This window comes from Harpegnathos saltator, unplaced genomic scaffold (genome assembly GCF_003227715.2).
Source record: "Harpegnathos saltator strain DR-91 unplaced genomic scaffold, Hsal_v8.6 scaffold180, whole genome shotgun sequence".
Classification (NCBI taxonomy): Eukaryota; Metazoa; Arthropoda; class Insecta; order Hymenoptera; family Formicidae; genus Harpegnathos; species Harpegnathos saltator.
In genome coordinates this window covers 50,377-68,049 of record NW_020229962.1, presented here as the reverse complement: position 1 = coordinate 68,049, position 17,673 = coordinate 50,377, and positions in this window count along the sequence as shown.

Sequence of the window (17,673 nt, the reverse complement as noted above, 5' to 3'; positions counted from 1 at the left end):
AAAAGGAAAAATTTTATAAGATATCAGAGATTTGATATTCCGTAAAGAATAAAATTCTCATGAAAAAGTAATTTCATTTATCAAATTTAAAAAAACCTGATATCTTATACGGAAGGAAAAATTTCATACACATTGTGAATCGGCACTTTATAATCAAACTTTTATAAAACTTTAAAGACTTGCTATTTTGTATAATTTACGCAAAAGAACTTATGAATCTTACCTATTAATATTATATGCAGCGTTGTTCTTAATATTTTGTTCAGCCTTCTAAGCTTATTTATATTTGTTGAAAATAACAAAATTTAGTGGAAACACCAAGAGTTAATCGCACGTCAGTCTACGGCTGACTGATCGGGGTAAACACTGGATACTGCTGTTTGCTATTTAATCTTGAGGATTTCCTGACATCTAGTGGTCTATCCATTGTACTACTAACAACAAACTCTTGCTCTTTTCATTCGTGCGAATGTCAAGTGGATTTTGTCCGGTTAAAAATAATCGTAAAACACTAAAATGTTTAATTCTGTTGGGTTATATGATCACGATTTTGGAAAATTTTCACGAAAGCTACCGTTTTTCATTTTTTTTATTTTTAAACAAACATTTTTAACCAAACATATATTGATATGCAGAGAATAGTTTAAATTTTTCTCACTCTGTTTCTCATTTCTTTTCACGCGCTATAATTTTGAACTGTGATTTTGAACTATAATTTTGAAAAATTATAGTTTCTCAAAAAATATTGTATTCTGTTATATAATAATTTTTCAGCTTTGTCAATAGCTATATCAAACTACTTGTCAAACATATCTCTCAACTAAATCTTTCAAATATCCAACATATTTCTCAAAGTTTTCGTAAAGATACATAGTTATCTATATAGCATGAAGGTCACGATGATCACAATGTAGTCACATAAAAATCATAAAGATGTGCGACATCAAATGCGCTTCGTTATAAATATTATGTCTTTATGACATCATCCCTATGATACTCGTGTGACATTAGTCTCGCAGAGACATCGTTGCATCATACATGTGCAAATTATACATGTTTTTAAACAAATTCTAAAACGATTTTCTTCCTTGCAAAAGGTTAAATGAAGCTTAATTTTTTTAGTTATAAAAATAATTAGTTTTCCTATTACCGGTCAGATATAAGTAATAGGCAGGGACGGCACAACTCACTGTTGTTGTGCTGTTGACTTTGATGCGATGAGCTGATCGATGAAATATGTACATTGTACACATTTTTATAACTTCCATTAATCATGTGTATTGTATGATCATCTATATTACATCGAGTGCTGCGAAAGGATTTTTCGAAGCCAACATGCATTCCTCCTTTACGCAAATACGTATGATTGCATAGCGAAAAGCGATAATTTATGACGATTATTCGGCATACGTGGGTTAATGTGGTTGTTAAGTAGCAAGGATTAATAAAATTGTAATAGTGAATGGTTTTTAGTAGGATACGATTAATATTAATTTTTCGGCTCATATTTATTAATATCTTTTTTCTACATTTTGTGAATACTATCTACTCTTAAAGTCTCGAATTCTTTTTTTAAACGTCTTATATATATACGTGGGTTGTTTGATAAATGTCGAGCCTGATTATGAGGATGACGTTATTGGTCGGAAGTTGTTGTAAGCTGTAAAAGCTACTTCTTTATCTTTCACATGTTTTTAATAACTGCTCTCAAATGTTCAGCCATGTGCGATGTTTAATTTTGTTTTGACAGTTAGTTGTAATACGCATGTCAGTATATTTGTTTAACGATGAAAAAAATCGAATATCCTTCCGTGATTAAATATTTGAATTTAAAAAAGAAAATATCAACATTATTGAGTAATAATGTATTAATAATTAAATATGACTCTGCAATTATATTTAAATAAAGATACATGTATTCCTAATATTCCACACGAACAAATTTATTGTTCGACTGCTGGATTAAACGGCAGATGGAGAGTGTCGACAGTGCTTTCAATATCGCGTTCATCGACATCGGCACTTTTACTTCCTATATGGACTCAAACACTCCTTATTCCCTATTTTAATCATTATAGCCGAACACTAGTTTCTATGACCCACAACATATAAAATCATACAAGTGTTTCAATGATAAAAGGTATATATAAATTAGAAAATAAAATTGATGGCATTAAGTTTTTTACACATATATTTTAAAACAGCATACACATATAAGAAGTTATGTTCATATAAATTTAATACAAAATACACACATATATAGTCATGATATGACATATACATATATATTCAATCTTTATATCTCACATAGATATAAGAGTAACAAAGATTATATAATACATATCAAAACTATTATATACATCGATTAAGATTATTGCTAAACTTCAAGAGAAAATTAAGATAAATGTCACTATGCATCACCCATCAAGTTCATCAAGATATAACCAGATATGATATATCAAGGTTAGGGACGTCAATAAAGAAAACAACAACCCAAGTAAAGCAGGAAATTATAATGATCAAAGTGACGAGAAAATGATCAAATAATGATGAAAAAATGAGTTTTCATTTTGCCGTCATTTGGACGTCACCATGATTTTCTGCTCCGCCTGGGAAATACTTTAACATAATATCCCTTGGCTTCATTTAGAAATGACTTCTAATTCAGATAGTTTCTTTCTCTGTAAATAAATAAATCAAGAAGCTTAGTAAAATGTTATAAAGAATTTTTTACCTCTCATGCTTGAATGGTCAAAATTCTGTGTATCGAATCCCGCGAGAATCTTCTCGTGGTCTAACGGTCCCGCGAACATCTTCAAGATAGAAACTTGCTGATCGTCGAGGATCGTTTCTCCAGCACGTAGACTTGCTACTTCAATATTATTACTGTTTCGATGTGGAAGGAAGTCGTTACCCTCTTTATTTATCAATATATGTCCGCGTACTTTCAATGGTAAATCGCCGCATCCAGTTACACTATAGCCGACATGAGGAACTTTCGGTCCCTGCTTCACTTCACTAATGCAAGGATTGTCGATATTAATCTCCAATTTGATTGTTTCCGTTTGTTTCTCCATCCCGGGTACGAGCACTTTCAACTCAGCTTCCATTTGGACCGGGAAGAAACCTATCTCACCCTCATACGAACTATCAACATATATCGTATCATATAGGGTGGGTTTAAAATCCTCCAGTCTGAGATTAATGGGTCTCCTTTTCGCGTCCTTGTATTTTACGACAATGTCGCAGCATTTTTTAAATGCTGCATTCAGAGCTTTTCTACGTTGCTCCTGTAACTCCTTGTTACTCAATACTTTATTTACAGTGAGATCCACATCATGGTTATTGTTCTGTGCCCAATCTTTCGTGTCTTCCTCGTCTTTCTCCATGGATCTCTCACCCGAAACACTTCGATATCTGGCTTCCTTACTACCGATCAGTCCGACCCCTATCCTGAATTGATGCCATCCATACAACAAACGATCTCGTATACCGGGGCTAGTTTCGATTATATTCGCTATTTCTTCCCTGAACGTCTCCGCTGACATTTTACGTAGATCAGGTATGTACCGGCAGAGCGTTTCATATAGGTAATTGTTAGAGCTGTTGTTCGCGCCGCTGTATGATCTGTAGGTCCTATTAACCTGGAAGTAACCGTCCTTCAAAAAGATCCTAACCACTGTGCCTTGTTCACCGTCCGACATCGTCGAGATTTTCTCCGACAGGTAGAATGGATCATCCACGATGAGGGTCAATTGACGTTTTTCGACATTAAACTCGTGATTCTCCAGCATACGTTGGAGAACCCAGTGACATGCGGTTACGCAGGTTGTGTCGATTGGCACATTCTCGCGCACAATGTCCGCGAACAGCTTGGGATTGCGAGTCTTCATCAACAAGTTTTGCAGATTTCTGTGATATCCCTTTTCGATCTGCTTGCGCTCTTCTTCGAACAGGAGTTCCTGCATCTTCTCCTCTTCTCCTTTTCCTCTTCTCATCTTCTCCTCCTCGTATTTCTCCTCGTACTGCTGAAACTCATCGGAGTATTTGCACTCCTTATAATCTTCGCTATTCATCGATTGTATCTGGCTGCCAGCGTAGCTTAGTATGTATGACGTAACAGTATGCATGACGGGGCTGATGATCTCTTTGTCAATCACCTGGCCGGCTCGCGCACGCAATGTCGTGTTCCACCTTGTTATAACATCGTGCCTGAATCTGTCTATATCCATGGCATCGTCGTCCGTTGCGTTCTGTCGACTTTGTTGGGTATTCATCTTATTCAACGCGTTAATCTTCGTATGCATACGCTCGTTCAACTTGTTTAGTATATTATCCGTTATTTTCCACACATCGTAAAGAACATTCGTCTTCTTCAAGATCGTATTCACCGGACCCATTAATTCCATAAGCATCTTCACATTGAACGAACTGCCGAACGGTAAACGAAGAGACCTGAATTTCTTGATGACGTCTATTAGGACGTATGCCATCTTGCTGCATACACGTGACAATACCGAGGTTGTATTGCTTGCAAAATAATCATTGGTCAAGTCTCTTATCATTGCTGTAGCGACCTGCCGGCCTAACGTTCGATACGCCGTTCTCAAAGTATCGGACACGATATGCTCCTCTACGGCTTTGTCAATCTCCTCCATCATGAAGCAACCGATGTCCTGGCATAGGTGCTGCATGTATATGTGTACGATCCAATCGACATTCGCGCTCATCAGATCAAACGTGACGCCTTGCACGGTGTTTATCGCGACGCGCTTCGTAAATTCCTGCTGTAGCAAATGGGCCCCTTTGTGCGCCAGTTCCTCGAACACCTGCTTACCCGACATCTCGGTGATCTCTGTACCGGCTGACGGGACGTTGGTTTCGACTACATTGTTTGCATCGGACGAAAACATCGCTTTAAAGCTGAACTTCAAAGCAGTGATCGCCAGACTCAATATTTTATGATTCATATAGTTCTTCCAGCTGAAATAGCCACTCCTAAAAGCTGAGATTGCGAAGAAGATATCATTTACACCCTCGGATATCAAGGCACCAGCTATATACGTCAAACTGCTGGCCCAAAAGATTTGTATTATGGTAGCAAGTATGATCTGCATTATACCGAATACGACGATCGCAGCGGCTCCAAATATCATCTTCCAGCTCCATCGTTGCTCCTGAACTACCAGAAGATCATCTAGACCGTTCATCGCGAAGATCTGTAACTCCTCGCTCGGGTAATCGTCACTGTTGAAAAATTTGCTTGTTTCGATATGCTGCAACAGCGGCATCATGCTGCAGTCCGGCACGTCCAAGGTCTTGAACGTGTTTTGCAAAGCTTCCAAGGTTTTGACAATATTCTTCATCGTAGCCTTCTTGCCAAGGTGATTGTGATCGTCTATGATGGTCTTGATAGTTTCTATCGGTCCCTCGTAATTTGTTCGTTTGTGTGTACATCTCAGAGTGTTACCATCGACCAACACTAAAATTTTCTCTCGTTCTTTTCCTATTAAACTATAATAATTGTACATTAGGATTGACGACGTCTTGGGGTGCCACACTCCTGTTGCCATTTCTGTCGACGTGTTCAGCGAGTTGCTCGTATTTCTCATAGGACCTTGACCCTTGAAACTTTTACTTACATTTTCCTCTAATGACTCCATCACGTCGATCCATTTTTTGTGAACGATATAATTAAATAATTCTGCATTCTTCGTCGTCTGCGGTACCAGTTTGTTTTTATAGAGTAATTGTATGAGAACATCCTTTCCACATATAATGCGCTTATACATGTTTCGCAATTTGCTCTCCAGACTATCGTTATTGCTGGATACCTTGGCATGTTTAACGATCTTTTGCTCCATCAACGAATCGATCACCGATTGGTACGGATTCGTCATTAAATGCGGATAATCGGGTACGACCTCGTACTGAAACTCTTTTATCAATTTCTGTAGCGCTATTCTGTAACTGAAGCAGATGTGCAACAATTGTATCACGAAGCTTTCGTAGTTGGGGCAGGAAGGTAGTTGAAGATATTTAATCTGCACATAAAAAATGGCTAATCGATAAAGGCCTTCCTCTCCATCTGATAAGATCTTTTGTTTGACGAGATCCGTTAGAATTCGTTTTGCATCTTCCTCCGAGATATCTCGTTCGGTCAGATCTTCCACGGTGATCGAGTCGAAGCACGGAAATATCACGTTCTCCACTTTCCCCGCGTCGTAAGTCGCCTTCTTGTTATAGGTGAAAACGTTCCTGCGTTTTAGTATCTTATATGTGTCGGCATTAATGAATTTTTTGAACAATCTCTTCCGCAACGTGATATCTCCGTTCTTGTCGTGGTTAAACTGTTTGACAACGTCGCTTGTGTGGAGGAACAACTGTTCCCTATTCCATTTCAAAGACTGCCTCTCCAGTTTCTTCTGCTCAATCATATTGTTTAGCGATTTCAACAAAGACGGGTCAATGTTCTGTAGTTTCCATATACGAATTGTCACGTATTTCACTTCGTCCTTCAAGATCTTCTCCTTCACTAACAACTTCCAGAATTCCTTCCTGTTAGGCACTCTCACCGATTTCCTCATATCTTTCTCGAATTGTTGTAATTCTATAGAGGAGCCGCGTTTTTTCATAAGAAAATCGTACAACTCTTTCGGAATTACTCCATGATTCTCGCAGATTTCCTTCACCATGCCCTCTTCAATATTCTTCGATACTCTTGGCCTCCTCAAAATGTTGTTTTCAATCAAGTCGAGGTACAACGTCTCGGCTAACTCCTCATTAATATCGCAATCTTTGAGATTCTGTGACGTCACGTTATGACCGAAGACATCATCAATAGAATGCAAAAAGATTTGGTATATGGTGCTGATGTTTTTGTGTCGCTTCTCAAATGCGTTGTTCCACATAATATCGGGATTCTGATGTTTCATCAGGTCGATAATATTTCCGGCTTTTACCGCGTAATCGCGATGCTTCCGCAAGAGTTTCGCTGCCTCGCGCAATTCTTTCTTGAGTTCCCTCAAGACACCCCGATCGTTCTTGTCGATCTTCTTGATCAACGAGAAAGCTTTGTAATAATGTGCTCCTTCCGAAAAATTTGGCTCTTCTTTGATAACGCGATCGAATAGCTCGATCGCCGTGTCCTGTTGCTTGTTTCTTGCGAAATACTTGGCGAGTCTGATGATTTGGGTAGGTTCGCGAGTCCAGTGCACCCAGTTTTTGCTGTCTTTCGACTTCAATGCCCGCAAGTGATCAATTAGTTTGCAGAGGGATGCTTTATATTTATCCGTGTCCTGTTCGCCCAACGTACCGTTTATATATTTGCTGTTCTCATCCAACCAGAAAGCCCATTCATCCAGGCAGCTACGCAACAGTATTTCTTTCACTTCATCACATACCTCATCCTTCAGGTTCTTCTCCAACTGCTGGTACACCTCCTTGAATTGATGAAAAGCATCTTCCTCTACGCTTATCCATGTCTCATAGTGTAGCTTGATGTCCGAGATGCGACGGATCTCCTCAAAGTCCCGTTCTTTTTTCAGGTGCGACATCTGCGAGATACATTGCGTGCTTCGCAAGCCCAGGATAATCAATCTACCGGAACCATTATTGCCATACCGTGCTACACGGCCGAAGGCCTGTTGCTCTACCCGATTGTTGTTCGGTAGATATGTGAGACAAACGTGCAGACCACCCGCCTTGTCCAACTGCTCGGTGATCTTGATGTCGGTTCCGCGACCGGCCAAATTGGTCGCGATGATGATCTGACCTTCGCGCAGATGCTCAGCGGCCACGTCGAAAGATTCGTAGTCGCGCGTATATTTGTGTAAGCTGCCTATGTTCGTGGCGCTTAACATGTCATACAGAGACTCCACATCATGCACGGTCTCGCAAATTATCAGCACTGATCGACCTGCTTGCGTGTAAGTATAGGCTTCCGAGCGTATCTTCCGACGCCATTCCTGTAGGTTGGGACAGACGATCGGATAATACTCTTCGAACTTCCTCATTTTCGTAGTTGGCACAGTGACGAAGTCTACCTTGTAGATATTTCTCAGTAGATCTCGCTCCCGCTGTGAGCCCAACGTGCCGGTTAAGCCATACATCTTACTGTAAAGCTTCAGGTAACGCACATTTGATACAAACACGGCCTTCAGACTCTGTGTCGACAGCATGCAGCCATGTTTCAGTTGCAAGAACTGGTGCAACGCTTCATCCCATTGAGTGTTCGTTTGTTCTGTACCCGTGTCACGGTCGATGATAACGATGTCCTCGAGATTCGGCCTGCTGCCTTTCCCGTCAACATCCACTATGTAATCTTGCCGTTCCTGCATTAATAACGCCCTCTTAGCGTTATTGATCCAAGCGTCCAAGTGCCGATGAACAAAGGGTTTCAAATAATTGGGAACAACGACGGATCTCTCGCGCTTGGAAATCTGCTCGAACATATGAACGAGATACCGCTCGTAACGCACGAAGTCGGGTGATAATACTTCCATGATGTCCTTTTTGCTCACTTTGTCCTTTAGTAAGTAACCGTCGTTATCGATTATATTGTATTCAATCAAACGTTCCCATATGGTATTTATTTGTTGGTGGCTTATATGTCCGTCAATCTGCCTAATGTCCTTCTTCGACAAGGAGCTGTACATATTACATAAAACTGCCCGTCTAACTGCCTTATTGTCAACGGTCTGCAGAGACTGCTTTTGGCTCGCGAAAGAGCCATTAATCAACTGCCAGATGTACACGTAAACGGACTCGAGCTTATCCAGACACGGTAAGTCCTGAGATAAATATAGAATGTTGTTACCCCTATCGAGCAGCATACTGTCCACTTCATCTATAATGACGTTCTCGAAGCTACGGCCGCCTAGAATATTCCTACCGTAGAATCGGTCCAGTAGGTAATCGCGCTGAAAATCGGACAGCTCTCCGTAAACGACGTCTTTACAGGAGTACACTTCCTTTCGGTGTTCGACGTCATCATCGCAATTGTGCGACACGCTGACGGAGAAGAGGTCGTATATATCGCTATTGACCTTGCTATCACGTTTCGCTAATACCGACGAGCTGGTGATGATGTCGACTTTTTGACCACAGAGCGCCTTCAAGATCGACAATGCCGCGATGATCAACGATTTACCTTCCCCCGTGGATATCTGCATCAGTGTGCTGCATTCATTCCTAAATAACGTCAATATGGCAAGTTTCTGCGTGTCGCGAAGCCTGAAATTCTTCTTCATATTTATAACGTTATCTATCAGACTGAGCAAATCGGTCATATATTTATGTACGTACTGCAGTTTATCGCTCTTCTTTTCGAAAAGCTGTATATTAGATTTGTGTTTAGCGATCTCTTCTTTGATCGGCTCCTCGCTTGTCGTCGTCATTTGCTCCATAGCTCGAATGATATCTCTGATCGCATTCAAATCATTCAGAATACGTTCGGAAGTGTTACCGTTGCCTCTGATCAAATCAATCAACTTCTCCGCGTTGCGATCTTCCCCATCAGTTGGGAACATTTCTTTCATCAGGATTGTCCACTTGTCGATGTGGCAGTTGTTGAGTGTGTTGAGAACATCCTTGGACAAATTCCACTCTCCGTTGTGAAAACTCCACAGAATCTGGAGAAAATTATGAATACTTATCGAATTGATTTTTTCTTGAGAAGAGGACGACCCCTCGCTTGTTACATTGGTGCTCTTGCCCAATTGCAACGTGACTCCCTTTTTTATAAGAAGATACATGAATTTGTCGACGAGAGAAGTGCCAGCGCTGTTTTCCATAGATAACAGGTAGTAAGAGGCTCTCTGCAAATCTTTGTCGTTCCATTCGGTTAACGTGGAAAGTTTGGTCGTCCAGTATTTCTCCTTGATCGCGTACGGCCACTCGGATAATTCCAGTGCATGGAGTCCAGGCACGCATTCTGAAATATTACTCAGCAAGTACAAGATGTTTCTTATACATTCCGTCGAGAAGGCCTTGTTCGATTTTCTTTGCTCCAATTTGAAGCTCAATAGTAACAGAGTTTCTTTCATATGAATATTCGCCAAGCACTGCCTCCATTTTTGTATCTCATCCAACAACATTTCAAAATGATTTTCGAGCTTTAACAATATAATTTCGTTTAACCATTGTTGCTGCGGGTACGTCATGATTATCCAGCTAAATACATTTAGGCCAGGACGATCTTCGACGACGAAATTCAGTACTGCGTTTACCAGGCAACAGAGTTCGTTGTAGGTAATGTGTCTACCGTTGCATGAGAAAACCTTGGCTATAGCATGAATGATCTCACGTTGTCCAACGTACTCGGATGATATCTTGTTCAGCATGAATCGTAGCTTCCGTCTCTCCTCTGAGGAGGAAAATTGTTCTATTATATTATACATATCCAACCTTTCGTCGTTTTCTATTTCGGTACTAGATATAACGCTGTTATCCTCGATGATTCCTGGGAGAAACAATCCTTCCTTCATGTACTCATCGAGGTCTACTTTACGTTTCATCGATTCCACCTTTGCGATAATTTTCGCAAACAGATTGGCTCTGCCGTCACGCTCCATGTTTAGTCGAAGGAAGTCCTGATTGATATCCAGTAGCGTGTAGTTGTTGTTTGTGTACCAGAGGTACATCATATTTGTAGATTGCGGATTGTGTACGTCCAACAAACAGATTTGATTGCTTTGATCCGTGATGTATATGCAAATGTTAATATTGAATATATACGCTAACAATTCTCGATAACTCGGTGACAACGGACCATGTAGTTGTATATGTCGTACATATTCCTTGAATATTTTCGGGTTCATCATGCATTCCTCCCAGCTAAAACGTTCATTGAACATCTTACTAAATCGTCGATAAAGCTCCTTCAATTTTTTGTCCTTCTTCATATTTTCCTCCAACTTGTTTTTCACAAATGTATTATTTAAACTTCGGAAAAATTGACCTATCACTTCGTTACAAGAGCCTGCGTCGGGCTGCGATTCTTTGTAAAATTTCTTCAATTTCATCTCTTGCTCACCAATGAACTTGCTGTATTTTTCGTAATATTTTTTCACATTTAGGTGGGCTTCCTCTTTTCTACCCTCATCCATCACAAAGGATGCAATGGAAAATTTAAAAGCCTCGTGATACTTGCTCACATTTTGTGCTGTGCAAAATTTTGAGATCATCTTACGTTGTGTTTCGTTATCCTTGAAGAAGTACTGCTGCAAATTGCCTAGCTTCTTGTGCAAATCTCGATTAATATGTAAATTATGTTTGGCCTTTTGCAAATATTTTATCGTGTTCTTGGGCGTTAATTCAAATTTGTTATTAGCAATGTACTGACATCCGTTTATCTGTAATGCGATTTGTTGTAGAACAGCTAAATGATATTTTTCAATTAAGAGTTGTTCAATATTTTTCAATTGCACTTGAATATTACATGCATTGTCGTACGTGCTATTTCCCTTTTTTGGTGCGTATTTCTCTTTCAACCATTCGTAAAACTTAAATAAACAATTAAATCGACAATAATCGAGTTGTTCATTTTGTAATTCAATCCAATCATCCAATAAAGCTTGTTGTAAACTTTTTAGGTAATGCAGAGACTCCTCATGTGTTTGTTGAGGTTCAGTGGTGCAGATAGGAGAAATTGTGTTGAGTATTCTTAAATTTTTTTGCGCAGATGGCTTTGCAAGCATAACGATTACCTTCGATATATCCATCTGTCCCACCTTGTTTTCCATCGTTCTCCCGATATTGTATTCCACAGCATATCGCATGTATGTCTGGATATCGTAATACAAATCCATGTTCGTCCCGACCAGATATTGAGAATACTGCATGAAGATATGTTCCTGCGAAATATTCTTCTTTCTCTCTGCTTGAGTTTGGCGCTCTAGGCGCATTAAAATATCTCTCTCCGTGAATATCGTGCTTGCAGGTTTCGGGATACTGATCTCCGATATTTCTACGTACTTGTAGTTAGAATTCGTAGCATGATAAGGAATATATATTCGATTCGATGCATTTCTGTCGTAATAACTCAATTCGAGTTTCCTGTTTTCATTTGTACCGTAATATGTTCCGTTCATCCAAAGTGCGCAATCAATGAAAGACATGTCCCAGCCATGTTTGCCGTGGGTGCCGTATTTACCTTCTTTGCCATTTTCGCCATTCTTTCCCAAATTGGAAACTATGACAATACCGTCATTACTAATTATTACACCGGGGTATCCTCCTTTCCCACCTAAACCAGTCGCACCTCCACGTCCTCCGGGACGCCCTAACGAGCCTTTGTATAATACGAAAGTTTGGCCACCGGACGAGGAAGAAAAGTAAATTTCTTGACCGCCTTCTGTTACAGCTTCTAGGTATGTATTGCATCTTTTTTTGCATTTTATTATATCTTCTACTGAACAATTCTTACCATTTAGCCATGATATTCTTATTTGTCCTAAGGAACGAATATTACGTACTGTCGTTCTTAAATTTTCCACTGAGCTCCTACCAGCAAATTTTCCGCAGGTTGGAAAATTATTTTTAAAATCCACATAAGAAATTCCTGTTCCATTTCTTCCATTCCTACCGTCTCCGCCGCTTTGACCGTCGCTACCATTTCCACCATTGGAGCAAATCTCCAGCATCTCCGGATGCAACATGTTATCTGCATGAATGAAGACATTTCCGCCGCTTTCTCCACATTTTCCATGCTGTCCGTCTAGACCCACGCCGTTATTGTCGGCTTTTGCTTTAGTTATTGTTATAGCGTCTGCGGACTTTCCAGAAATATCCCATTTATACTTATCGCAAATTACAATCGCTTTAGCATACACTACAATGTTTTTACCATGCCACGTGCTGTTCTCCAGATTTTTATTGACATACATGATGCCAGAGCATATGAAACGAACTTCTTCTATATAAGAGTCGTGTAACAACATGGAATTGATATTACTGATAATATCACTGAGATAAAAATTTCCACCTATTACTTCAATAACAACCCGATTATCAATTGTCAGTTTTTGCATTTTTACCGGTTTAAAGTATGCCCCGATAATTTCTTGATATTTATCCATAAACGCAATATGTTTTTGTCCCATTAATGACTGCGCCGTATTTTGCAATTGCTTAAGTTTTATATTATATTCGGCAATATTAAGGTCCATAATTAATTGAAGGAATTTATCGCTTGATATGTCAGGTTCATATAAATGTTGTAACTTTATCATGTTTGGATATTCTTCGCATTTTTCAAATATAGTTAAAAATTCGAGCAATGCCTTGAAAAAGTTAACTTCCTTGGTTATAGTGTTACTGTGTGCCATTGATAGCTTCAGGCATTTCTCTTTAAAACGTCTCATCAAGGTTCCTTTTTTGTGTTGTTCAATAAGATCTTTATGTTCCATTAGAAGCTGGTAATAATTCAACTCATTAAACGGTGACAGGATTTCAACAAAATGTTTGATGTTATTCAAAGCAATAAGGTTCTCTATTAAATGGCCGTCAGCTGGATGTTCATTTAAAAAACTATCGATCTCCTCCACCCAGTACTCCAAACAGTACTCGACATATTTATTCTTTATGTAAGCACGATCGATAATATTCAGTTGGACTTTATGTTCATTCTCAATGATATCCTCTATTAGCTTCAAGCAATATCCATATTCCCTTAGATTTGTTCGTATTAGACCTGATATATCTGTTACCTTCATTGTGACTTCTTTTGTAATCTTGCTACATGTATAATATCTTGATACGTAAATTTTAATTTCTAAAAACTATCTTTAGTAATAATTTTGTCTGATAAAGCGTGATATTTGGATATCTTATGTCTCTAAATTGCTAGATATTGAACTTGGCAATATGTAGAAGAAAGAAAAATGAAACATTCATTAACATATTTTCGTATACATTATGAATGATAGAATATCATTTTCGTTAAAGAAAATTTCTATAAGAGAAAGTCGGGACATTGTCGAATGCAGGTTGAGTAGATTGGACGATTACCTACTGCTTTTTTATCACTTATTCAGAGATATCAGATAACATTTGCTGACGCATCCATTGAAATTGTGGAGAATGGAGTACCAATACTTCTTCCTGCATTACTTGGCAACGCCTTATCTGTTCCTACGAAACCACATACATATTTTTCAACCATAATACATACTACTAACACTTACATTATCGTTTATATTCCACGAAATAAGCTACTACAAGTAAAGAGCAGACCGATGGCATTTCCGGCATCTGATATGCGATTAATTCCTTTGTATGAGACGTTACGTACGCCACGAATTTACGAGTCATAGTCGAAGTCAATTATTGTATTAATGGTTGAATATGTTAATGTGTTTGATATTTCATAGTGTGAAAATGATGCCAAATATCATATTCGCGGACCCATGTAATCGATTTCAATTAATCAAATTTATTCCTAGGAATAAGAAGTGCGGAGATAACATTTTTAAGTTAAATCGTGCGAACACGACAGAAATTATTTGTATTTTATATTTGACCCTTTGCACTCAGACGTCCCCTCTGAGGGGACATCGTAAGTCTAGCAAATCACTCGGCTGTCCCCTTTCAGGGGACATAAAGACTTTATTATTAATTATACATGATAAACTTATACGAGCGCAAATTTTTTAAAAATGCATGTTTTCTTGAAGTTTTCACTCAAATATCACGAAAAATCAAATCAAAATATGACATATATCCTGAGATATATGTAAACAAATATCAGCCGGTGTTATGAAGAAACAGAACGTGTAAAGTGCAATTACAGTGGTTTCACCACTTCTCTAATGTTAACACGTAAAGAAAGCGAGTATTTGTGTAAGAAAGACAAGTGTGTGAGTACATTTCGTACAATATATATCAAGGAATCTGCAATTGAAAATTGGTGACTGCTTCAGATGTTTCCACACATTAGAAAAATATAAGATATAAAATTTTGATTTGTTTGTCATAAACATGTTCAATATCTAAAGATTCATATAAACCAAATATCATTATAATAAATTACTTGGTCTCAAAACTACACTATTTAATGTGATGCAATTCCTGTTTGTACATTTTCCTACGAAGGTGCCACCCAGCTATTGATAATGCGCGAGATGGCTCCCAGTGCAAAGGGTTAAATATGTTCGGTAAATCGAAAGATCACACATCACAGACCACTTGCAGTATAATTTAACTTAAACTTAATTTAATTTAATTAAACTTCCTGCATTTAAATGTTAAATACTGACATATGCTTCCACGATATTAACGACATATTAATGACACATCGATGTGTACTCGATATCATAATCATTATGTCATATATATGTAAGCTAGCATTTAATTTAACTACTAATTTATTTAAGGTAATGCATTAATATTTGATATGTCACATATAATGTTTTTTTATGATAACACTGTTTTATGAGAATTTTACAAGCAGAACGTCAACAACATCACGATCAAAGAGTTTTCTTCGAAATATCAAGAATATATGGTTTCTCATAAGAGATAAAATATTTATCGAACATTAAGGATTTGATATTTAGAATATGACATAGAAGAATATATTTATATGGATATAAAGAACAAAATTCTTGCACAATATCTATCGTTTCTTGGGAATATAGAAAGAAAATTCTTTATAAGATCAGTTATTAGTCCTTATAAGTATCAAAGATTTGATATCCCGTAAGGAATAAAATTCTCATAGAGAAAATAAATCTATCTATCAAATTCAGAAGAACCTAATATTTTATATGAAAGAACAAATTTTATATATGCACATTAATATAAATCGGTACTTTGGAATTGGGCTTTTCTAAAATTTTAAAGACTCGCTATCTTGTTTAAATTTACACAAAAACATCAAAAATTACACAAAAATAAACCTAATAAAACTAATAAACCTAAAAAAACTAATAAAACCTTACCTAATATTATGTGCAGTATTAGTCTTAATATTTTGTTCAGTTTTCTAAGCTTAATTATGTTTATTGAAGATAATAGAATTCAGTCCAGGCTTCGAGAATTAGTCACACTCAGTCTGTGGTCAACTAAGCGGAGCGAACACTGGCTTCTGATTTTAAATCTTGCTGTTTAGCCTTGGATATTTCCTGACATCTAGTCAGCAGCGGCGCCAAGGGTGGGCTTAGATGGATCCTGGCCCACCTAAAAATACGCTGGCCCACCCTTTAGCCGACCCTAAAATTTTAGAAAATTTTTTGCATAATTATGCTGCCCTATTCTATCCAAGTTTTAAACTTTTTTACATGGAATTATTTTTATAATTAAAACTCTACAATTAGTTTTAAATTCTATCTTTATAGTTAATTTCTCCCAGAGACAAAAATTAAATACATAATATATAATAAATATGGCCCACCCATCTAAACGTCGGCTCATCCACATGAATATTTCTGGCGCCGCCTATGCATCTAGTGGTCCATCCATGGTATCACCAAAGTCTATATATAATATATATATAAATATATATATATATATATATATAAATAGAAGAACGGGACAAAGTTAGGTGCTCTCACGACCGCCATTTTGGAGCCAAAGAATCTGTATTGATATACGTGATACTATATACGTGTAATATTATGATTTAGTTGAGTTAATAAACAGAATAATCAAAACATAGTTCAAGATGTAATCAGAAATAATCAAAATATAGTTTAAACATATTCCAAAATACCAGCGAAAATTTTCAGAAGAAAAACAATTACAATGCCGACTATAGCACAAAAAATTGCAAAAAAACGAAAATAATTTTTGATCTGATGGTATATGGTTAATCAGCTGAACCACGGTCGCCACCATTTTCGAACCAAACCGTGTGAAGTGGATGAGAGGACCTAACTTTGTTCTGTTCCTCTATTTACGGACCTTGGTATCACTAACGATAAATTATTCCTCTTTTATTCGTACGAATTTCAAGTGGATCGCGTTCAATTAAATCTAATTATAAGATACTAAAATGTTTAGTTTAATCTTTTGCTACTAATAGTGACTATAGTCATCCAACGTTTGATGCTCACGGGATACTAACAGTGACTATGGTCACCTAGCATTTGACGCTATCTATTATATGATATATATCTATTATATGAAACATATATGAAAAATTAATAATTTATATTACTAAGAATTTATATTTAACGTTACTAGACGTTAAAAGTTTATCCCTACAGTGAAATTTAAATACGTCTTCGTTGGGATTGTCCCGTATCGTGGTAGCGCATTCGCGAGCAAGGCCGCCGTACAGTGGGGCGAAAGCCCCAAAAACCAGACATTATCTGAATATGCATAACAAATATATTTAAAATAATAGAATTCATGCAATCGAGATTGAATACTTCAAGCTACCAAAAAGTTTACGGCCCGAAACGGTCCGAAATGTGCGATACAGCAATCGATAGCTAAAAGTGTCTAGTTTTCAAAAATCCCCCATAGTTCGTCCGTCTGGATACATTTTACATGAGAAAATTGCGTTGAAAATTATAATGACACGGTAAAGTCATATAAGTTGTATCATATTGAGATGAAGCAAAGCTTTAATTACAGGGTTGGACATTTCTTGTAACAACCAAAAACCTAAAAGTGAATTATAAAAAATGTTTTAAAAAATGATGGGTGTTGAAAATGGACTTCGATTAA